This window comes from Ciconia boyciana, chromosome 3 (genome assembly GCF_034638445.1).
Source record: "Ciconia boyciana chromosome 3, ASM3463844v1, whole genome shotgun sequence".
NCBI lineage: Eukaryota > Metazoa > Chordata > Aves > Ciconiiformes > Ciconiidae > Ciconia > Ciconia boyciana.
This window is the reverse complement of record NC_132936.1, coordinates 79,944,426-79,968,867: the sequence shown is the minus strand read 5'-3', so window position 1 is coordinate 79,968,867 and position 24,442 is coordinate 79,944,426.

Genomic DNA, 24,442 nt, shown 5'->3' with positions numbered 1-24,442 from the left:
AGCTCACAAATATCCCTTCCCAGTGGCTGGATGAAGGAGAAGCGGCATACAATGTAGTGGCACATATATTTCCAGCTTGTACACTACCTTCATTACAAGCAGCTGCTCTCCATTTCTGCTGCAGCAAGAGACTGAGGGAGAGCAGAACATTTTTGGTTTAGTCCTCAAGGCAGAATGCCAGTTACAGCATCCTACATCTAGCTGCACCTTTTGCACTAGTGATTCTGCTGAGAGATGGTTGCTGTATTGCAGAAAGTCTATGCAATGCCTTTTGGTTGGATTGCTGTTTATAGTGATTTTTCTATAAATGGTATGATCTCACCAAATGATAGCAATGAAGCAGCTGGGACACGGGAAACATACCTGCTGTACCAGCCACTCTTGGAGTAGCAACTTTCTTGGAGCACATGGATTAAACTACAGTAATCTAACTTACTTTTCAGCACTAGGTTGCTTTTTCATATGGGCATCAGCATATTGATTTACCAGACTATTACTTTATTTTTTTGATTGTTTTGCTTTAACTTTCCAGGCATTGCAGTACAGAGAAACCAAAAATAAGTTTCTGTCCCTCCCTTCAGAGCATAGCTATGACTCATGAAGTTTGTGCAGTCACTTGGAAATATGGTGCTGCATCATTCGCACTATATAACAGCAATAACCATACAGAAACTGCACTGATGCTTCAGGCATCAAATAACCTATTTACTGGCAGGGAGGGCCTATATGTGCACTGCTGTTTTCACTAGCTCCTGACTCAGAATACAGCAGGGACCACGAGCAGACTCGGGAACTACTTAAAGGTTTAGTACCCTGGTCCAATCCATTATTTATATTCTTTTATCTTCAATATAAAAATGACAATGCTAGAAGTGCATTACCATCATTAGATATGCAAGACACTAAAAAATGCCTGGGAAACCACTTACAACGTATCTCTAGATCCTGTACTATAGTCATCATGACAGTATCCAAAGTAGTGCAGTTGCTGGTACCAGCAAGAACTTTCTGCCAGTAATCATAGACCTTGTAGAAACAGATGCTGGTAGAAAAATAAAAGTTTTCCTAGAGGCTAATATCACTGAAATTCAAAAACACAATATTGTTTTTCTCCTTCAGATTATTCCATTTCAAACATTCAGGCTTAGGCTTCTCTGCTTCAGGCCACCTAAGCATAAAGATAACTCAACAGGAACATGAGCAAGTTTTCAAGAGAAATGCCAAGTGGGACATAAAGACCAGTGTGGAAAGAGCATTTATATCCTAACCTACACTACTGATTCTGGAAAAGAAAGCTGTAAAAGTTTGAGCTTCAGTATGGCTGGTCCATTATTCCGGGCCTAGGCATCCACTCAATTCTGCAAAGAAAAAGAGCAGAAGACAGACTAGGAACTGCATTGTAGGTAGGAGCCTAATTGTCACTGGAAAGGGATATTTTCTCCTCCTTTTGGTGGCAAGCAGTCTGTTTTATCCTAGCAGTTTGTATTGGACTACATTTCCAAACACATAAAAGTTATGTGGGAATAAGGGTTGAACAGGTGGTCCTCTTTAAAACTCTTTTCTATTTAGATGGTATTTCGAAGTGGAGATGAACATGGAGCACTGGTTGAGGTAGAAATTCTTTCTGTAGCTCACCATCTGCCATTGCGCAGTGCATTACAACATTTATTGGCTTTACTTAACAGTTAATGAAAAACTACCATCAACAGCTGCCATCACTCCCACTACAGATTGTAATAAATAATAGCCTGTTTGGCTCATAGCCCTCATTCTCCTGCTCTAGAGAAATAAGAGCTAGGGAGTCCACAAATAATCAGTAAAATTGGGGGACAATAAAAAATGGCTAGAACTCTGTGATCAATTTGACTTTTATTGCAACCGTGTTTTGCCCAGCCTTGACAAACATTTTAAAAAGGATTTATATCTATATATCTATATAAAGGGATAATTAAAGGGATTCCAGTCCTGCTTTTCCCTGAAGTCTTTTGCATTGACTGCAGTGGGAGCAGGAATGGTCCACTGGCCTATTACAAAAAATCCACTGGCCTGTTATAAATGTAAAAATTTATAATTGGGTATGCACTCAATTTCAGACTCTAGAATTTTGCCTTGTTTTGATGTTTTTTTATAAATCAGCTTTGTTTTACCCTACTTTTAATTAAGTTATGAAATCCTCTGCTTCATTAGCTCTTGCATTTTTTGGCTAGATATTCAAAAGAGCTCTACTTCTCTTTGAGCACCTCAAAGAAGTTGCCAGAGTCTCAACGGTTCTCCAAAATTTCTACTGGAAATTTGGCTGATCAGTATCAGTTTGGCCAGTCTCATTTTCAGACTGAGGAAATCCAACTTTTTGAAAATATGTCTTCAAACATCTGCTTGTAGCTGTTGTTTCCGATCCTAGACCGGAGTCCTTTGTTATTCACACACAGAAGAGTAATACAGGTGGATCACTGTCAGTGTGATAAAATAATAGGGTTTAGTTTTATGTGAAGTCATTGTAAAATTAACAATGCAGACACATTCATGGCTCAACATCTCCTCCAAGTGAAAATAAAAGCTCCACCCATGTTCTTCACAGATCAGTGAGGAGATGAAAGACTGGATAACTGGAACTACCAGCAGCTGTGCAGTGACATGCACATGAGTATAAATCCCAACAGAGATGCAGACACAGAAAGCACAGAGCTGCAGCTGAGGCAGACTGTATTTTATCCAAACTTCACTTAGACCTCCCTAACTGAGACATTGTCAAGAGAAGTACACTGAGAGTTCATCCTGTAAATGACTAGCCTAAGAATAGGTTTAGAGATATGGGAAATGAGCTATTCTCAGAGCTATTCTAGAACAGTTGGCTATTTTCAGGCTCTTATCTTGTTTCCTTTACCTATTTAGTATATTTTCATTTTCTACTTTGAGAAATCCACACCACATAATTCCAAACAATTAGTTATACTTGGAACTCAAAAAAAGGAATTTTCACTTTCATTACCATGGTTCTTGTCCCTGTACAAGAAGAGACAAGCATCTGAACACAGGAGGAGTGAGCAGATGAACGATTTTATCAGAGTACGTGAGACTGGCAAGACCACTGCCGGAACACTGCAGACAAATCTGTTATCTAAGTTTTTAAAAAGACATTTTAAAACTGAAAGAGAGGCAGAAAGGAGTCAGAAAGTTTTTCCATCAGTCAGAGAAAATGTGTTACAGTGGGAGAATGAAGACGCTCAGCTTGCTTAGAACAAGGAAGTCAAGATAAAGAACAAACATCAAGAAGTGACTTGACAAAGTATATAGAAATTATTTCCTTGGGATAAACAAGCAGCTAGCAAACCTCCAGACTGAATGGCCAAACATAAAGCTACGCAGTTTCAAAGGTATAAATAAACCTTATTTTCAGTTCTTCCTCTTACAAGGCTCATCCCTAGCCCCTCCGGTAAGAGATACAAACTCATGGAATAAACTACCAAAGCAAATGGTGACTCCTGCATCTTTGACATCCTCAAATTGGGATGAAGCTTGCATTAGCCAAGCAGAAGTTACTGAAATCAGTATGCAAGTAACTGGATGAAGCTTAGTGGCCTCTAACGGGCAGGAAGTCAAAGCCAGGATATTTCATGGTCCTTTTTGGTTTAACACCTACAGTTCCCCACAGTTAGCATATTTGTATATACTTAAGTGCTTTATTGACAACCTGAAATGCTAAAAAGAAGTAAAAATCCAATGTAGTGAGAAATAAACCCTCTGATACTTCAGACGGTTCTAAGCAAGAATTATGTCTTCCACTACAGAGATATTTATGATCACTTCTCCTCATAATGTAATGTGCTTTGGTGCCCTTTCCAAAGTTCCCTCCTCTGACACTTAGCAGGGGCACAAGCCGAGAGCCCACAACTACAGGTCTGTCTCCAGCTCATTTGTCAGCCCTCACCTGCCCTTCTGAGCTTGGGACACCCCTGGAAACGCAGAACATGGGGACCCTATTCCCACCTCTTCTATCACTCTCTTCAGCCACCTGCAGCACCTCTGTCCTGGCTTTATACCCCTTATATTTGTGAGAACAGGGGAAAGGAGCATTTTCTCACCTTTGCAATATACTTTGAGAAGTTTAAGTGAAGAGTGATATCCAGTTGCCGCACACCTCTATTTTTTTTCAGTATCAGTCCATACCACAAGAAGAGAAGAAATCTGAGTGCTAAATATCTGAAATACACTAGGCAGGAACAGATTTAATGGGAAAATTACTTCTCCCTTCCCTCAGAGCAGACCAGTTTTTTGAAGGCTTGAACTACTTCATGTAACACAGTCCCAACTCCACAGCTGGGTCACATCTGCCCACAGCACTAAGGAAACTTCGTATTTCTGTGAAGTTGCTCTGAGTGGAAGCACCCACATGGTTACTTTCACAACAGGAGGCTGAGGCTTTCTGTACCACTCTAGAAATGCAGCCGCCCTCAGATCCACAAATGCTCCCCAGAGTGCGGGTGGGCTCAGAGTTTGGGTTTGTAAACATTTGGACCCCAAGCTATCATCTAACAGAAAACGGGCTTTTTCAAAGAATATATCTGGGGTGTCACTCATTGCTAGAAATACTACTGACACCTGGCTTTCCTCGGTATTTCAGTCACAGAATTGGCATCAGAACTGTCAGAACATGTTGCAATCACTCAGATGACTAATACATTAAGGTATTTTTGTGATAGAGGCCTGGAATACTTCCCACATTTCCCCTTTTGTCTTTTCAATAGAGACGGATTATCCCTTTCTTTCTCATTCCCTGTTAAGTCCCTAAAATGTATACTTCATTGAAACACAATGTCCAAGGATCTTAAGAGCTATACAGCATATACAGTCCTCCCTAAACCGGACACTGTGTAATCTGCTTTTCTGGGAGCTCATCGTCTGAGGATGAACCAGGAATCGGCTTACGGGAACCAGGCTCTGTATGTTTGTTGTCCCAGGAGCAGCACTGCTTGAGTTCCCCAGCTGCAAAATGGGAAGCTGAGGCCAGAGAGCTCTCAAAACTCAGAGACTGGTGTCAACGAGGATCCTGACAGTCGCCCAGGGGCCCTTCAGGCTTGCCATGCCCAGAACAGGCAGCTTCTGAGATTCTCCCATGCCAGGACAAATACCCATTTCATCTCCGGAGGGACCAAGTGCAGCTCCGTGAAAACAAAATCAGTTCCTAGAGTACATTAAAAATGTTTATTTTTTTACCCACATGAGCCAAGTTTCAAAAATAAGCCTAGGAAACTGAAATTCAAAGTCCAACTTAATCCCTTACATTTCTGAATAGTCAAAATCCTCTCTTATCTCTTCTCCCTCGATTCATCATTGACCTCTGAAGACAGGGCATGCATAAGTTGCCCCATAATAGGAAAGCCATCTTTATTTAAAAGATTGCACAACCCTTTAGTTGGTATTAGCTATACATGAAACACAGAAACTAATGACCATTTCAATTGTCTGAGGACTTGTCCCTGCCTGTAAGGTAGGTCAGCTCCTACACCTCCTCTCAAGGCTGACAGCTTCCACTGGCCTACTGGCAGGTACCTTCCCTGCCAAGGGATCAGCTGCCTCCCATATTACGGAGAGGGGACCCAGGCCTTGCAGGCTGCACAGCAAGGACTGTGGTTTATAGCGTTTACAAGAATGCAATTGAACCAACTGGCATAAATTTTCAGTCGGTCTTGGGCTTGGTTTTCGGATCCAAAGGTTTTTGGATTTTGGATCAAGTTGCAAAATATTTTGGATTTTTGGATTTTGGATGTGTCAGTAAACAGAATACACATTCTGTTCTTGCCTGTTCTGTGGTTTTGCTCTGCTGCTTCTCCAACAGCTTTCTCTGACATATCTCACAAGAGTCATTGCCTTCTTCCTCTCAGCTTTCGGCTGGGCGTGGGCAAAGATAACCTTCGTTTTATGGAGGTGTGTAAGGTTACACTAATCCCTGTGTTTTCTGTGTTACATAATGAAATCTACAGTAGCTGAAAAGGCTTTGGGATGTGCTACAAAATTTCTGTTTCCTTTCCAAGATTTGGTACTCTGTGTGGACTGCATTGTTTGTGGTGAGAGGATGATTCTTCATACCTGCACACCAAGGCCCCGATTCCACAAAAGCTTCGGCACTCACTCAGGTGAATCACCCTATGGACTTCTGCTGCGAGTAAAGATAGCCATACCAACAAGCATGCCAGGGCTTTACGCTCTTCTGACATATTTTGGGCACAATGCTGATCTCCTTTTGATATAAGTTCACAGTAAATCACTTTAATAGATTTTTCTTTCTGTGCAAAGACAATGGAAATACTAAGTGGAATAATAAATAGCATAGCATTAACTAATACTATATAGCTAAAAAACCTTACTTTGTAACACAGTGATTTATGTTTTTATTAGTAACTTCAAGTACAAATATTCCCCCTTTACAGTGATCAGCAGCTTCAGGGCCTTTTGATTATTATTATTATTTTGTATCCTCTCTGTTTTAATTATAATGCATTTTGCACTTCTCTAGCAGTTTTCATCTGAAATCTTAAATTACTTTGCAAGCATGAATTCATTAAACCTCACAACGTCCCTCTGAGGAAGCTGTTTAATTAATACACCCAAGTTATGGATGGGCAAATTCAGGCACACAGATATTAAGTAATTTCCCAAAGTCACAGAGTAAATCATCAAAAAGAACAGGATGAGAATTTAAGGGCCACATGCTGCCAGGTCACATGGATATGAACATGGAGAAGTATCTGTGAAGATAACACAGAGCTTGCAGGTCCCCACTCATCTGAAACCAGCTCGGGGTACGCCCTCCCTTACTGCCTGCCAGACCACGGACCCCTCTTTCAGACCTAATTGTTTCAACCAAACTGGGCTCAAAGGCTTGCTGGGGTAACCATCGTGTGGCATCACTAGTGGCATCACTACCATCACGTAGTGGTTTAGATGAAAGGAAAATAGGGCTTTTGGTTTTGCCTGTGCAGGAGCTTTACTTTTTTCTCTGCTGAAGCTCACCCCCGTGCCTGAGTGCAGGGCAGCAGAGACTCGGCAGCCGCAGCAGCACATCAGCCGGAGCTAGGGTCTCTTTCCCTACCTTTGACTAGCTCCTGCAATGGACTACTTTGTTGCACCCCAGTCTGAGAGCCCTATCTCCTCTTAATGTCCGGGAGGCTATTTCCATCTCTTCTAACAGCCCCAATGTATAAAGGAGCCCAGGATGCAAAGGAGTTTGGCAGCAGCAGATAGATACATTTTCACTGCCAAAGCTTCTGTCTCTCTGATGGAAACACTGCTAGTCCATGATCATCTGATATGGTGACAGGTTTTGGGGGTTTTCTCTTTTGCTCAGAGCTCTTTTCCTTGCAGGAATTGAAATCCACAAGCCAGGCAGCAGTGCAGGGAGGGAGCAGTGCCCCTGCAGCATCATGAGTGCTGCACATGCAGGGCCACGATGCTGCTTACAGCTGAGACAGTCTGCACCCACAGCGCTGCTGAAATCAGTCGGTCCTAAAGGTGCTGAATATCACTCCAGACTGGATCAGCACTGTCAACTAACTGCTTCAGGAATAATTGCATCCATGTTAACAAGGCTGCAAGTACTTTCAGAGCTTCACTCATTCTCTTTCTTTGAATACAATTCTGAATTAAAATTATATATTTACCCCAGCTCAAGCCTTCTTCCCTTCCTTTTTTTCTCCTTATTTTCCTCTTAAATGCTACAGAAATTGCTTTCCTGGGACATGAAAACTAATGTATGCAAATTGTTACACAGCATTACCACTGCCGTGGTGCCACTATGTTGCTGAGATAGTTAATTACCAGGATAATGCAGTTTGTCTGCTCTCTACCCCTCGTGCTGCTCCTAAAAGGAAACAAAGGAAACGACATCAGAGAGACAAAGAGAGAGAGAATTCAGTCCCCTATTAATAACCGCCATAAAGGAAATAAAGGATTAAAGGCCGCTCGCAGCACACATGGCACGCAGCTTTGTATGGCACAGATGCTGAAGAGGGTCTTGGAACTGGGTCTGCACCTGGCCACATTATTCATCAAGAGATAAACCTTGAGATCCTTTCTTAATTTACATTGAATTGCTTTTATGCCAAAAGGAATTTCACAGAAGTGAGATCTAAGTGAAATCCAAGGCCAGTGGCAAGAGCATTGCTTGGATTCACACAATGCCTCTAGTCTTGATTCTGCCATTTTCGTGCAGCTATCACATTAGCAGGTGACTTAAATTGCTGTTGCGTTCCTTGTCTGCAAAAGGAGAGGTAACTTTCTTCCCCATAAAAAGCCATGGGATTTACCCTAGGGTTCAAATTCTAATTCCTGGTGTCTCCCAATAGGGCAAGATGTTCTCAGTGACTGAGGAGCCAGGTCCTCACAAGAGATCAGTAATGTCATCACCAGGCTTTTCATCCTCACTGCAGTCAATGATGGCTTTTCTGAAAGCCTATGACAGAGGGTGGTCCTGAATAAAAATGACATGATTTAGCCTTAGGAAGCATACAGAGACTTAATAAAAAAAAAAAATCAAGAAGCCCTGTGGATTCTAATGACTACATAATTTTTAGAGCTGTTCTGTGGGATTTAATAGCAATTTTAAAAGGATGGCTAAAACTGCCATATTGAATACACAATTGCTTATTGCATTTAAAGGGTTATTATTTATTTTAAAATTGTTTCTATTGATCTCATTCAACCCCTTTATGATCACATTTGTGCTGTTCCTCCCAGGTTCTATAAGACGCTTCCACAAAGGCGGGCTGTCCCTGTAGGTGACATCCATTAAAAGGGTCAGTTGTTTTGAAAGAAAGAGAAAGAAATGAGAAAACCCAGCGCTCACGGCGTGGGTAGGCACCAACACCCCACCTCCAGCTGTCTCCAGCCAATGGCACTAGCAGGCGATGAGGTAATGCTTGCATCTGCTCCTCTACGGCAGCGCTTCGGTGGTTTGTAATTCTCCTTAAACGAGACAAAACCAGGAGGCTTCTCTCTCTCTTGTTGTGCTGGTGCAAATGAGCATCTGAATTCAGATCTTCACAGTTACAGGGAAAGGGGGGTGGCGGGGAAGTGTGCCAGTGCTCAAGCTTTTCTTCCCTTCCCTCTTTCGTAGCACAGAAGCGAGTTTGAAGTGTTTTACTCACGCAAGTTAAAGGAAATCCAAGCCGGTGTTTCGGTTCCTGCTGCAGACAAATTCCAGGATGGACTGGTTCTGAAGGCTTCTGAGTAAATGTAGAAAACTGCCATTTTTGTATCACTCACAAACCAGCTTACTCTCTTTTCATCATCCTAGTGCACCCAAGGAAAAAAAAAAAGATTTTGTGACTCAGTATTTAAAACATATCAGTGGGGGGAAAGACCACAGAAAAGGCTTTGTTTTCCTCAGCCGGTGTATTCTGCATGTATTTCAGTCACGCCTCTATATTTTCTTTGACAGGAAGAACAGCTTCTCCTGTTGGGGCTGGTGCCACCACGGTAGGCAGTCGGTATATGGGACGGGCTCCTGAAACAACAGAGCATTGTCAGCTAAACCTTGGAAGCAGACTGTATTACAGGCAACACTTTGGGAGGGAGAGAATAATTCCCCTCTTCATGCTCAGGCCCCAGGCTACCTCTGCAGGTTTGTAAGGAGGAAGGAAACACCTTGTTACCAACTGAATACACTTGGTGAGAAGTCACAGAGAAGAAAAGAGGGCTTGCGCCCAACAAGCCTGGTCCCAACCATGACCGAAGTCCCCTTACTGCACCCAGAGCACAAGCCAGCCTGGTGGCATTTTCCTGTCACTCTCCTGTCTGCAAGAGCGATTTAAAATGGATTAACTGTCCTCTATGCTTGCGCATCACCAGCCAGATAATTGTCCTCGGCTGGCCGAACATTTTTAAGTAAGTGCTCATTTTTCTGCTAGAAGAAGTATTTCTCCCTTCAATCAAGCACAATTACCCCAACCATCTCTTTTAATCGTTGTCTTTCCAGAAGATATATTCCCTAGGATCTTTCTTGACAATACCAGTGGAAGTTTTGTTAGGGGATTATAGTGACCTGCTGGAGCTGGTGGCCATCTTTCATCTGCAGGAAGACAGTATTAAAACTTTAGGGACATGGATACTGGGATGGCTTGTGGGCATGGGGGGGTGGATGGGCCAGAAATGGAGACCCAGAAACACACATGTGAATAGCAGTTGTGCCTCTTGAATTGGAGCCAAAACTCCACAGATGCCCAGCTGGGTGAGTCCATATGGAGCCTCTGAGGCTGGGAGCCACAGAGATGTTACTTATTTTTGAAACGTCTTCCAATTTTAATTGCTGAGGTAGCCTCTTTTCTTTATCTCAACCGGAGTTACAGTGGGAGACCAGAGATACGCAGCTTGGCTGTTTTTCTAGTATAAACCTACCCTGACAAGGGCAGTGGGAAATCAAAATCTGCTGCCAGTTTACACAGCTCTCGGCTCCAGTCCAATCAAGAAGAAACAAAAGGAGAAATGGGAGCATGTTTCCTATTCGCAGCACATCTGCTTCAGTGCACCCAGATACACAGACAGAAGTCCAGTGAGAAGAATGGAGTGAACACGAACTTAAAGAAATCCCACCCTAAGTGTGCAGCCCAATAGCCCTTCTCCTTAAAGGCAAGAGATACACTGGCTTTGTACAGCACATTGGGAGAAGATTCAATACAAGAGACAGAAAAGTTTTTGTACAGAAAAAATGAAAAAACACTTCTGTTCAATTAACCTTGAAAAATGATTTTGAACTTTTCTTGCTTTTTATCAAATGTACATTACGGTAGGCATTTTAATGTTTGTCTTCTTTCTATTCTGTAGTCAGCTCAGTAGAACATGTCTTTCATTGTACGGGGATTTCTCCTTTGCTCCTTCCCTTTCTCCCCACCCAGTAGTAAAGGCTTTTTGGACAGATTTCCTCACTCATCTCCACTGAAGTTGTTTTGCAACATGAATGTAGCATTACTGTTGGCAATGACAACTTGCCCTAACCCCTCTTCACTAAGCAACACAGCACGGATACGCAGAGCCATGATAAGGATGCTCTTCAAATTGTTCACTGATATCAAAATATTATCATTGCACATTGGCGAAAATACTTGTCCATCTACTCCCTGGGCCCTGTTATATAAAAGGACTCTGCCTTTGCATGGATGCTGCCTCTGCAGGGGCAGCCATTTGCTAGTTCAAGGATGCTCTAGCCTGACTTACAGGGGGCTATAAAAAGCCAACTGAAAGATGGAAACAACTGGAGAATACAGTAAAACAGCCAACTCTCTCTTCCTTCCTGTTAAGCTACCACTTTACTTGGTCCTTATTCCTGGGTCCAGAAGGGGAATTGGTTTCTCCATGCTGCAGAAAGAGTGGAGAAGAATGAGAGTGTAGTGCAAAGCTGGATCACCTGAAATTTTCCTTGCTTCCACCTGCCCAAGAAGGAACACACCTAGCCTCTAAAATTCAGAATGTGATCCTGATTTTGATGCATCCCAGTAGTTACAGGTTTTTGAATCAGTGGCTCTGGTTCAGCTCATGATGGGGATGGACCTAGGCACAATACCCTGAGCAGCTCAGAAATTGACTGTCACTCAACCTGCAAAGGTCTGCAGGTACCACACTTGATTTGGGCCCATGTTTAAGTTAAACTTTGTATGTTCAAGAGTGATTCTTCCTACAGGGGAATACAGTAAATAAGAGCTGAGGGTCACAGAGTCTGATCCCTGAAACATGTACAGGTATTTAAAACTTTCACTTTGAAGAATTGCAAAAAGTGTCCTTGCTGTGGGAGGAGGAGAGGAAATAAAGCCTCCTGCAGAAACCAGATTCTGCATAGTGTCAGTCACGACCAAGAGGGGAACATCTAGAGGAAAAACAGAAATATTTTTTGGCAAAGCAGTGAGATAAGAACTAAGTCACCCAGGCCGAGGGAGTCAAAATGTACACAAGCTATCAGGAGAAAATAATGCTCAGGGGAAGGAGGATGATATGCAGGAATCTAGTTGCCATGACCAAGAAAAGACATATGGAGGGAGAAGAGAACTCTGCAAAAGAAGGTGAGAGAGCAAATGAAGCAGTGAAGTCAGTTTGTTTAGCAAGGGGCAAAGCATGTGCCTGATGATTTGGAGTACATCACTTTGTGGATGACCCACTTGAGACCTCTTAGTGGAACCTGCTTTCCAGAATGCATGAGCTCTCAGGTCCTGATGGTCAGGAGCCCTTTCGAAAGGCAAACAACAGCACTAGTGGTTTTGGCCTTTCTACATAAAATAAGCTAAATTGCATCACTACTGCCTGGACTGCTTCCTCACAGAAGAGCTGGCTACGACTGCCTCAATGCAGAAGGAAATTGGGAAATTTTGATATAGGAAAGAGCCTCCTGATGCCTGAAGAAACATGCAACTTGAGGACAGGCAGTGCAGCTTCCAGAAATAGGATTCTCAAGGGGTTAAAGAGCTGGGTGCAGGTAGGGGATGGCATGGGGAGGAACCATGGACATTTATTAGCAGGGGAATGGCATGAGGCCATTGGCAGGGAGACTAATATCACAGTGAGAAGGAGGAATAACAAGTCCAAATCCTAGACATCAGCTGCTCGGTGTGTAAGGAAGCTATAGCTGCAGTGCCTCCCTCACCCCATTATCCTGTGGGAAATATCTCCCCCACCCAACACAGCCTCACATGTCCGTTACATGAGGAGGGAACAGCCATACCTCGTCTCAGCTCTCTATCACACCTGCATTCAACTCTAGCTCTACAAAAGGTCTCCTAGTGTTTCATAAACTGGATCTGACCTACAAGAAAATCTAAGCATTTTAGCTCTATGTTTACAGCATAGTATCCTCCTGTCCTTAGTTCATATAACTTCTTTTGCCACTGATGACAATATTTTATGTTTCCTTCTCCATACACCTTCAGCCCTAAGTGCTGATTTAAATGCACTTCTTCAGAGTCTGTTCATTGAGTGCTAAACTATGTGTGTGCTTTTCCCTCAGCAAAACAATCTGCCTACTGAGATCCTTTGCCCTGCAGAGGTGACTGTTGCATCCTTGAAAGACGAGGAGATAACACTAAGAGGAAAGCTAACAAGCAACAAGGGGAAACTCGGTGACCACAGAAACTGGACATCTGTAATGAGATACAATCTGAAAATGAGACAGCACTGACACTATGTTCTTCTACACAGAGACAACATCATTCACCTTGCCTAATGAGCAGTGTGTCACAAAATGAGCAAAAACTGGGATTCAGCTGCACTGAATAATCTCTACTGCAAGCTGCACTAATAGGTAAGCTTCATCTGGTGAAGACTGAACATGCTGAGCAAGCACAGCAGATTGTGCTAACCCATGATTATTACATGAGGGGGGAAAACAAACTAAATTGCATTTATTTAAAAGGACACAGACAAGAGGTCTTTCAAAATTCTTAAAATAATCATCTCTGTTCACTGTTTTTACAAGTCACGTCATGGAAGATTGAAATTGAACCATGGTTCCCTAAAAACTTCTCTGCTCCCCATTCAACAGCCCTCACTTTGCTTGTTGGGCTGTGCCAGTAGTGCACAGCGACCACTGAGATCAGAGGAATATGTTTGTGCTTTGCGCCAGCAGTGAGTGGTTTTTTAGTGGGACACGTTTCAGTGGCACGGCTTAATGGCCCCACAAACATCTCAGAGACAAAAGGATCAGTCACTGACACAGAAAACAAGAACATCCAGCACCAGAAATATTAATTCTCAAAAGTGATGTGAGAGGTTTAGAAGCTATGTACATCTGTAAGCTTCAGTGCACTAGTGAGCTATTAAATATGGTGCCTTGAAAGAAGCACTGCAGCAATTATCTCGTAGCTACCTAATGTGGGATGGAGGGATTTTTTGCACCTTTCTTTGAAGTGGTTTGTTTTGGTCACTCTTGGATACACTGTACTGGACAACAGAAGCCACTGAGCTGGCTAAATACCACAACTATATTTATCTTCCTACTTTTATGGTATTGAGCTGTGCATCTATAGTACCTTTCATACCAAATCCCTGAAATGCATTACACGTCTAAGGACAAGACCTTCAAAAGCTACCATGTGTCTCGCTCCAGTGCATGTCAGTGGGAGCTAGGTGCACACTTTTGGCCTGCACTGGAGCGGCTTTGTGCCACTTGGTCCTGATAAAAATCATCAGGAATTCAGGATGTGCAGCAACATACCAAAAGAAGATTGAACTCCCATTAATGTTGATGAAAAAGCTTTTATTAGCTTCAGCAGTATGAACTGAGTCCTAGCTAATCCTCTTTGCTAGGCACTGTGAGGCAGGCAAACCCAAAAGGTAATGACTTAAAACACTGCCTGGATGCAGCATGTAAGACAAGGCTTTGCGCTCAGGATGGAGGGGCATGCAAAGGAGAACAGCACATCAGATTGAATCCATGGGGAGAGGTAACAAACAAAATGCAACACTCGAGCTGCAAATTGGCCAGAAAGATAGTAACATCTGTCCTGCAGGGGAAAAAAATGCTCATCTGAGATTCAGATTAGTCAGCAATACAAGGCATGAGTAATATAGTCTTATCTATCACAACTGTTTCATTCATTCCTGTTCCAAAGGAAGGAAATAAAAACAGCAACTGATAATGTTTAGCATTTTTGCAGCACTGCTCATTTCAAATTGCAAAGCAGTAATTTAAGCATTTTGGTAGAAAGGCTAATTTATACATGGGTCACTGAACCACTGAAATGCAGCCTCCGCAAGAATAATATGGTTTGCAATAGCAGTGGGAAAAGGTGGTTTCAGTGAAAAAATGATGAAACAAATAGTTGTTCCAATGAACAATGTCAGGAAACTCTCTGTGACTGCACAGAGCTGGGAGGCCCCACATGCCTAAGCCGGCATCCAGAAGACACCTGTACAGTACACCACCTGGCACGCTCCTCCGCTTCCCTAGGAAGAAAGGAGGTTGAGTCACAAAAAATGAAGGGCATTTTCTTCCGAAAATAGTTCCTGCCTGCTGATATGGCCCCTGAGCACTAGAAGGAAATGAAGGGGAGACAGGCTTAGGAAGTACCCACATATGGATTTGGGGTTGCCAAGCCAATATTGGTAGCTCTCAAGGGACCCCAATGTGCAGTCAAAGCCTGCTGTGCTGCTTATGTGCACAATACAGAGACAGTGATTGTCTCCTTCTTAACAATAACCACATTACACTTACCAGAAATGATTTTTATCTTCAGAAAAAAAGCCATCAGTTCCCCACTCCTCAGCATTGGTGTTGCCTGCAAGACAAGACACGTTTCCAACAATGAAACTCCCGAGTCACCTCTGGGCCAGTACTTCTATGAACGGAGAATGGTGCATGGCTGAGGAGGATGCTTATTTTCTGGCTTGTCTCAGGGCTAGGCAGCATTTCTATAGCCTTTCTGCTCCCTTGGGGTGTAGTTTAGAAAAAAAGAAGAAGAAGGACTACATCGAGACTGTGCATTTTGAGTAAAGAGGTTTGCCTTTTCCAGGATGTCTTTGAAGGACAAAGCAGAGAGCAGGAAGAATTGCTTCAAAGTAGAGAACAAATTCTTAACATCATCTAAATGAAACAGGTTTCTCCTCATTTATGCTGTCAGGATATTAATGGCTTTTAAAACAGTTTAATCCAAGAAGTAACCAAGTGAAAAGAGAGGACTATCATTGCTGAAACTCCTTTTATCCTCCTATTTCTGCCTCTCTGACTACAAGCCGTTTCCTGCCAGCTGGAGGAGATGTGTCAGCTGGTGCTGGCCCATAACTCATGGGGACTCAGCCTGCAATGGGCTGGGCAAGACCTTGGTGGCCTCAGAGACCAAGTTAAAATTCTTCCATCACAGGAGAGGAAAAGAGCTGGAAGACATCCCTGACTGAGGCATCACTCCACCCTTCCCCTGCCTGAAATACCACAGGAGACAAACTGGGAGGAAACAGAAACCCTGAGGATCCCATGGCAGAAGAACCTCCTTCACTGTAGGGAATGGGGCTTTCTTGTGTGCAACATGGATAGCAGGCACTGGAAAATGACTGGCACGAGTATTGGGCAGAGGGGAAGCTCAAAGCCCACACAGCTCCTTCCCGGTCTCTGAGGAGCTCTTCCCAGACCCACTCACTTGTGGTGTCAGCAAATCCCACAGAAACAACCGGTTGTGCAGAGCAGCATGCAGACCAGAGGCAGCCATCACAGGCCAGTCACTTGGAGCTCGTCATAGAGAATGTTGATTGCCCCAGACACTACCCTAGGAGGTCTCTTGGAAAAGGATCTCTGCTTTAAAAACTTGACTTAGGCGTAACAAAACCCCAACAATTTCTATCTTATGTCAGACTGGGTTAATCCTTGGGGGCAAAATATTTTGTATACGTACAATATATAAATACCTTATATATGCCTCCTGCAAGTGACTGCCTACTTATCCAGCTGGTGATGGTGTCCAGTTAGAAAGCCACTTGTTCTCCAGCACTGAAGGCCTGTCTAATACTGAAAGATGACTAGTTGGCATCAGACAACAGGGATGTCCAAGCCCCTTTTTTCTGCCAGAGTCCCTCAGCCTCAGATGATACAAAAATATTTTTAAATATTTTTCGGCACTTGAAAAAACCAAACAGTGCACAACTAAAGTAGTATTTACACACATGTAAATGTGTCAGCTAGCTAGCTTTGCTTCATTTTCTTCCACTTTCTGAAATTAAACTTCTGGAAAATACTGGCAAATTTACTTGAAATTTGAGTTAAAAGAAAAAACCCAACACACCCAACAGTGAATTTGATAATAGGATGATTATTGTGTGACTCACCCCTGTAAGTATAACAACTGAGAGTTTATAAAGTATGCACTTGGGCTCTGGGCTGCCCACCTACACTCAATTTCCTCTGACTGTGGAATGTCCTTTGGCAGCCTTGCAGCTAACCGATACCCAGGAGTGCGAGGAAAACACTACAACTTGTACAGTATTATTGGTCTAAATGCTGGGGGCTCATATTTCAGCCAGCCAGCGCTTGTAAAACACAACTTGTAAAACATAACCACACCTTGTGAGAGACAAGAATTCATAGGGCCATGGCTGGAAATCGTGTGCTCAGATAGTACAGAGATGAATACATTAAAACTGCTGCATAGATATTACACCAAAAGGCATCTGCAAATTTTTCCCTTTCTGCCACAACCTTTTGGCTCACAAGCCAAGCAGTGTGCTAGTTAAAGAGGAGCCTGTACACACACTATACGTGGAGACGTATGAGTGTTGATGGAAATATTGCTCCTTAACTCAGCTACCCATCTGCATTACTGGAGTGCCGTGCCTAATGCACATTCATCACTCCTACATCATGCTCCCCAGCGGAGCTGTGACCACCCCTGTAGAAATTCCTTGCTGGACGTTCAACATGCTTCTGTTGCACGTTGAGCTTCCTGTGAGAGTGAGCGGAGGCTGCTGTAACAGTATTTTCCTTCACTTCTGGCATCCTTCTTTAGCTGGTGGTGTACAGGCCATCCTGGAGAAGAGACCTGTGTTCAGCCTGCTTGTGGCCCTCCTGAGATCAGAGGTGGCTCTCAAAGTTATTCAAAGCATCCCTGTATGCAATTCTCAGTCTTCTTTGGTGTTCTTTGGGGCTAGCTCATACCCTTTAAGCAATTCAGTCCTTCTCCCACATGTGGCTTTCCCTGGAGTCTCTTCTAAGGGAACTGGGTTTCTCCACTCCAGAGGAAAAGGCTTCTCTTCTCCTTGTCCTGCCAGCCTGGTGCTGTCCTTAGCCTGTGGCAGTCACAGCACAGGCATTAATCCTAAAGGCTTCTGTTTGTTCTTTCACCTCTAGTGTGGTCAGAGGAAGGGGTATTCTGCTTGAGTCACTACACAGCTAAGCACTTAATCAAAAACTGTTCCGTACTCATTACCCAGAAGTCCAAAGAAGTCGTAGCAGGTTTCCCCACCTGTGACAACAGTCTCTTGTGTTTTGTCAGAACTGTGGACCCATGCAAAGAGAAATAGTCTTTTTACTTTAGTGGCTGCTGGACTGGCCTGAACTCAGCAGCATCTAGTAAAATTCCAAGTAGTAGCATCTCAGAAAGAACACACAAAAATATCAGCATGAAAAATTCCAAATTAGGGACATTGCAAAGCCAGAACAATCAATTTGTAGGAGAGCACTGCAGCAGAGTACTTTAGCACCGGAGAGTCTGGAGCGGCAGGCCAGTAACACCCACCTGGCACACTCAGTGGCTTATCTGACTTTAAGGAAAACCAAAGGTTCACTTCTAACTTTGGGTGCATTAAAGCGCTGACTGATTCTACATTTAGATAGACATTGGGCCTCTCACTTGTTTCTTAGCCTTAAAAAATAAAAACTCAGTTATTTGTTTTGTTTTTAAAAGGATCAATAGGATTCCAATACTGTTTTATACCCCAGGATACTCAGAATCATAAAGGTCTGTCTGGAAAACTGCAAAGAGGCAGTGTGATTGGAACGAGCAGGCTTGACCTTGCTGCTAACCTACTCTGAGAGCATCTCCTCTCTGCTTCTCCCCCTTCTCCTCTGTAGATGGACAGAGAAAAGGATGGCATTTCTCTGAGTTTGTAGAGCAGCTGGGTTTTTTTTGCTGAAGAGTTGTGATCTCTAAGCTGAAGAGCAGCACAACTTGAACCCCACTCCAAACCACGCAAAAAACCCTAACCCTCTGCTTGGCACAGAGCAGAGCCCCATGCCAAAGCTGCCACGTGCCGAAAAGGAACCTGTGCTGTAAGGGGGTAGGGTTAGGGCATGCCTCTGCTCCCGGCATGGTAGCTGGCTCCAAAGCTGCCCTTGCTCAGCAGGACAGATTGTTCCTTCCCAGGGTCCAGCTTCCAGAGGACTGTGTCACAGCCACGTCCTCTGTACAAACTCCTTTGCTGAAGTAAACTCAAAACTAGTATGGTAAATAAACACTGGGCTGCTGGGTCCACCCGTTTGCTTCAACACATTAGGTTGCAGCTACAACACATTAGGTGCTTTCTCAGTGGAGGGGAAACGGATGCTTTTCCCATGCAGCATTCATTAAAAGCAACGGGTAAAGAGCCAGATACATGTCAGCAACCCAAACAATTGGACAGGCCTGATCCAAAATCCCCTGAAAGACTCCCACTGACTTCAAAAAGGCCCTGCCTAAATAGCAAAGTGAAATGTTACAGGGAATGTTACACATCTTAGTTTATTTCCTTTATGGAACTGAGTTCCATCTTTTCTACACATGCCAGCAAACCTTTCCACGTACCCACCTTTTTTCTTTTTCTTCCTTATCTCTTCCCTCCTTGCTTTGAAAAGAGGCTGATATCACCCAATTATTTTTCAGTGCTGTAGCTTAGTCATGACTGCCACTTACTCCCACAAAGCAAACCAGAGAGTTCTCTGCTCTTCCCGGAACCTCCATGACAGCCAGGCAGTGGGAAGGAGCAGGCCACCAAGCTGCGCAGTGAGGAAGGTGTGCTCCTGGCACTCCACACTCACCACTTCACCTGCTCCACCAGCAGCAAAAGTGCTCGTCTCCTGCAAGGCTGGAGGGCAGCCTTGCTCCTGGGAAGAGGGCTCACCTGCCCCTCAGCATCTGCGCAGACTTTGTGTTACTTTGGTTTTGCATGCAAATCAGGCTTTCTGTTCAGGTTTTTAACAATGCTTTGTATTTTGGGACTACAAAACCATACATCAGGGCACTTCACACAATGTTACTTTCTTTACTAAAGGAAAAATTCCAGACCTCTCACTTTTCAGCTTAATTTCTTCCCTTCTCCAGAACCCAAATGACTGAGGACTTGACAAATCCAGGGATGGCCTTGACATCTCTACCTATGACATGGGGATGGAGCTACGGTGCTCAGCAGCAAAGACTGCTGCGGTGTTATGCAAGGAACTGAACAGATCACCTTCTCCCATCCCAACCTCTGTCTGAGCGTGAGCTCAGAAACAGTCAATAGGCTGCCCATTATCTCCTGTGTTTCAGTCAATGCTAAACCCAATGCTAGTGCTTTATAACATAGAAAGTAACAATAATAGACTATCATATCAGTGTTCTGCTTCACTGGAGCTAACTAGACCTGTTCCAGAACAAGCAATATAATTTTGCATGGGGATTCTATTACCCGAGGACATTAAATGCTGGGGGGAAAAAAAAACCTCCAACCACCAAACCACAAACCAATCCTGCAATCATCTACAAAACCCCCACTCTTATAATCAAGGAGTTGCTTTCCCAGTTCATGTTAAAAAAAAAAAAAAATTATCTTTACCTCTTTCAAACAGAGAATGCACGTGCTGCACGTGTCCCAGGATCACAGGACAACTAATTCAGCAATGGGACATATGGTGCTGGGCAAACCATGACAAATGCTGCAGCATGAAGGGCAGCCCATACGACTGGCAGAGATGTGGGAAGCCAAGCAATTCCAGTTCTCAGAAGCCTTTTTGCCTCCTGGAAGGCTGTAAATAAATGGGGAACTATCATCTTTGGCCTGAAGACTGCGGTGTTGTGATAAACAGAAAATCTAATTAATCAGGAGCATTACGTCTGATTTGTGCAAATTTGTGGCTGAGCAGCTATAAATTATATCACCATATTCAATTACTGGAAACAACATTTCCTGCGTAAAGCAACCTCTGCAGTCTGTAGGGAGATCTCCCAATTTCAGATGTACATTTGTTAATCACTGCTTTAATTTTTCCACTTGAAAGGGAAGAATAGAATCTGTGCAGAGCAGGAAGTTCAAAAAGTCTTTCAATCTGGAGTGTTAAACCATTTGACCAGCTTTGTAATCTTTAAGGTCATAACAAATACACAGAGTAAACAGGCATCTTAAAGATAAAGATACCTTGATTGATGTGCACAACTAATAAGAACATTTTCAGTCTTCAGCCATTCCATAAAAATGCTTATTAAGTCAAAGCCAAAGTGTCTCACCAAGATATACTGATTTTGGTGAAGTTTGTAACAGAAGGTCTCAAAGCTCTAAGGTGGACTCCAGCCATTTCTTGAGAGACAGCCTGAACTGAAAACCTTGTCTTTTCCATTGAAAAGCTTTGAATTTATTCCAAAGAGGAATGGAAACAAAATTTAACACTTCAAAAGTTGTTCCAAAAAATTGAGGTCGTGTTTGGAGGCTGTCCACTAGTATCCAAGTACACCGTCAATGTATATTATCACCAGGAATTCATTCAGGATTGTATATACATGCAGACACACACATATGTGAGTGTGAGAAATGTCAGGCCTAATGAAAGGAGCCAAATGGACATCCCTTGAGACTACTTTATAAGGAATCCTATTATACATCTGGCCAACAATTGCAGAATATCACTGCACCACAGGTAAAATGTTAGTGTAAAAGCAAGAACTGACTGGATTGCAAGCTGACGCCTCAATACAATCAGTGCTCCAAAAGGTACTGGCAGAATGAGGAAAATCAGCTGTCACAGTGGCACTTTTTACAAGGCCAGAGGGGACACAACAGCAGGGTGTCATCCAAAGCAACCTCAGGCACAAAAGCTTATCCTGGCTGCTAAGCCTCTTGGTGTGTCCTCTTGGAGAAGGCACAATGCTCTCCAAGGCACTAAGGCAGCAGAAACTACAGGTACAGGCCACAGAGACATCAACATGAAGGAGGTTGAGGGCAGGAATGAAACAAGGTACACTGAAGCCTGCTTTTATCTTGGCCACCTTTGTACCTGAAAGTCAATCCAGTTAAGCACCTCCCCAATTACTCCTGGGAGTCTGGCATTCCTATGTGCTGACGTGAGCACCTCTGCCTTGAGTCTTGCTGTATTGCATTCCATGAGCCTTTGCTCCAACTCCACATCTCTCATCTCAAACTAGCAGAGTCCTCTCTTTCATATCCCGGCACTTCACTGGTATTCACAGCACTAAGGCAAGTGAGACAACAAAGGCAATGGACAAGTGGTTATGGCAAAGACTTTGTGAACTGGAGAGTCCTAGGCCTCCTTCCTCTCTCATACAGTTTGCGCTATCTGTAACCCCAGTGATTTATATCAAGTTACTCTGGCATGACAACCATAATTGGCAGTAGTAGGTCCTCTTGGTTTAAATCCCAGGAGAAAAACTGATTGCCCTTGTCTACTTTGGATTTATCTTCTTCCAACTTCCCAGCGTTAAATCTCCAGCATTGTCAAGAAGGAAATGTAGCGTAGATAAGACACTGGCTGCTACTGTATTACCAAAATCCATCTTGAACAAGACTATAGGCAGAAGTGGTTGAAAGGCTGATGGCTGGTACTCACTTGTGCTTTCATTATTGCTGGCTCTAGAATAGAGATTAGGGATTCTACTTTAGATGGCCAAATGCTGGGAAATAAAACAACACTGCCACTGGGATCCATGAATGGTCGTTGGTATCTTTTGAAGAAAGGAAAAGGCAGAGGTGTGCAGTGAATTAGTAGGGGCAGTAAGCTCCAGTGGTTAGACTCCTCATACTTTCATTGAAGAAGAGCTGTCAGAATACACAGCCTGTGGAAAGAGTTGGAACTGGCTAATCCACGCTTAGCGAGGCACCCAGACGTCTGGCTATTTGAAGTCTGAAAGCACTGAATTGATCTTAAAGGCCTGTACCACAGTCACTGCTGTTATGCTAATCTTAAGATTTTCTGCAAAACTGACTAGGAATGGGCAAGCTATTGGGAAGTGAATTATGTAAAAAAACAACAGATGGCTCTCAGCCATGTCCAAGAAATTACAAGCTCATCAGAAGGAGTCCCCTTGTTCCTCAGTGAGCTCTGAACTCCAGCGCTCTTCTAAACGGCACTGACGGCCCATGGTCCAGAGGGACTTTCCCAGCAGCAGGGACTCACCGGGTCAGACAATAGCCTTCCCTTTCCTCCCGCCCAATGTTTCGGGCAAGGAACTGTTGGGAAGGACATGTCTTACTGGAGCTCCACCTCTTCCATTTCTAGGGCTGTGGATCCAGTATCTTTCATTAGCCCTGCCATAGCTGACACACTCACCCACATTAAAGTAAAGTAGTGGCGATAAACTGGATAGCTGTGTAAATAGCATCCCATTTAGCAAACAAAGCAAAATTTCAAATACTGTCAGGGAATGATCGCAACAGCAGTGAAGCTATTACTGGGCATTTATTAATGTAACTCATCTGTCCGGTACTACCAGCAGCAGCCAGTGATAGGTTCAAAGCACCTATGCTTTTTCCCCACAGTATCAATGACACTGGAGCAAATGGCCATGCAAACTTCGCAGGCAATACTTTCCCTGGTACAAGCAGTTTGGAATCCTCAATCTCTTACCTATTCATTCAGATCCTTAGTCCTTCCTTCAAATATCCTACCATCTGCTGTTAGCAGAGTGCTACCAACCCCATTGGGTCTGCTTGGGGACCACTTGTGTTCACACATAGCGAGACCCCATTTGAACACTGTTCAGGTAACTCTACCCATTTTGCAGTGATCATATTAAACCAGCTTGTCCCTCACACATAAATGGAGCGCTCGAAGGCCATCGACCTAGAATGGCCTTAATGCCTCTTGTCATGGGTATGTCTTTGAGAGACATGGAGAGAAGAAAGGGTCCTGCTTTCTCCAGAACTGCAAGAGGGTGAAGATAGTCCTTGAGGAAGTGAGGGACAGATCATTAATGGGAGTGAAATATCTCATCCAACACAGATTTGGGAAATAAGGCTCTACCTATACCATAAAACAATAGTCAGTGTTTCCCATTCCATCACTTTTTTTCTCAATATTGTGAGATTTATCAGCAGATCCTCAGACAAACAAGCCAGTAGGCAGAGGGATTTTTTTTATGGATAACGAGTCCCTCAGTCTCCTTGCTGTCCTTTCCTTCCCACCCAAGATTGTCCCCCACCAAGCAGACTTTCAGAGGACCAGCCTCCTACAATGCAGCCTCTGAGTGCTGGCACTCTCCTGTCCTGTTGGTCCCATGCACTGCCTGGAAGTAGCGAGAACAATTGACAACATTTTATTTTTTGTCAGGTGAGACAAGGCAGGACATGATACAATGAGGAGATAACCAGGAAGCAGGATGCTTATGCACATTGCATCCTCCTAGCTCTACCCTTCAGCTGTGCAGTGAAATCTCACAGAGGCAGATGCCAAGAGCAGACTCCTTCCTACGTATGCTTCTTCAAAAGAGCAGCTATGGAGCCTACCTGGTGCTGAAGTTACAAAAGATTTGCTGGAATAACTTGTACGGTGCAGCGAGATCGTAACATGATCTTCTTCCAGTCATGACTGAAGGTCAGGATGACCCTTTCTGGGGCTCCAGCTGACTGCAGTGTGCCATCACCGATCGTTACAGAAATACTCTCTACTACGGATAAGCGCTTGATAGGCTTTTATGTAAAAGACAGAGCTTTTATGGCTTTTATGCAGACTTTTTTGCAGAAAGAGACAGTTGGAATTAGCCTGTCTTGTCAATGACTGCACATGAGAAGCCCGATTTCC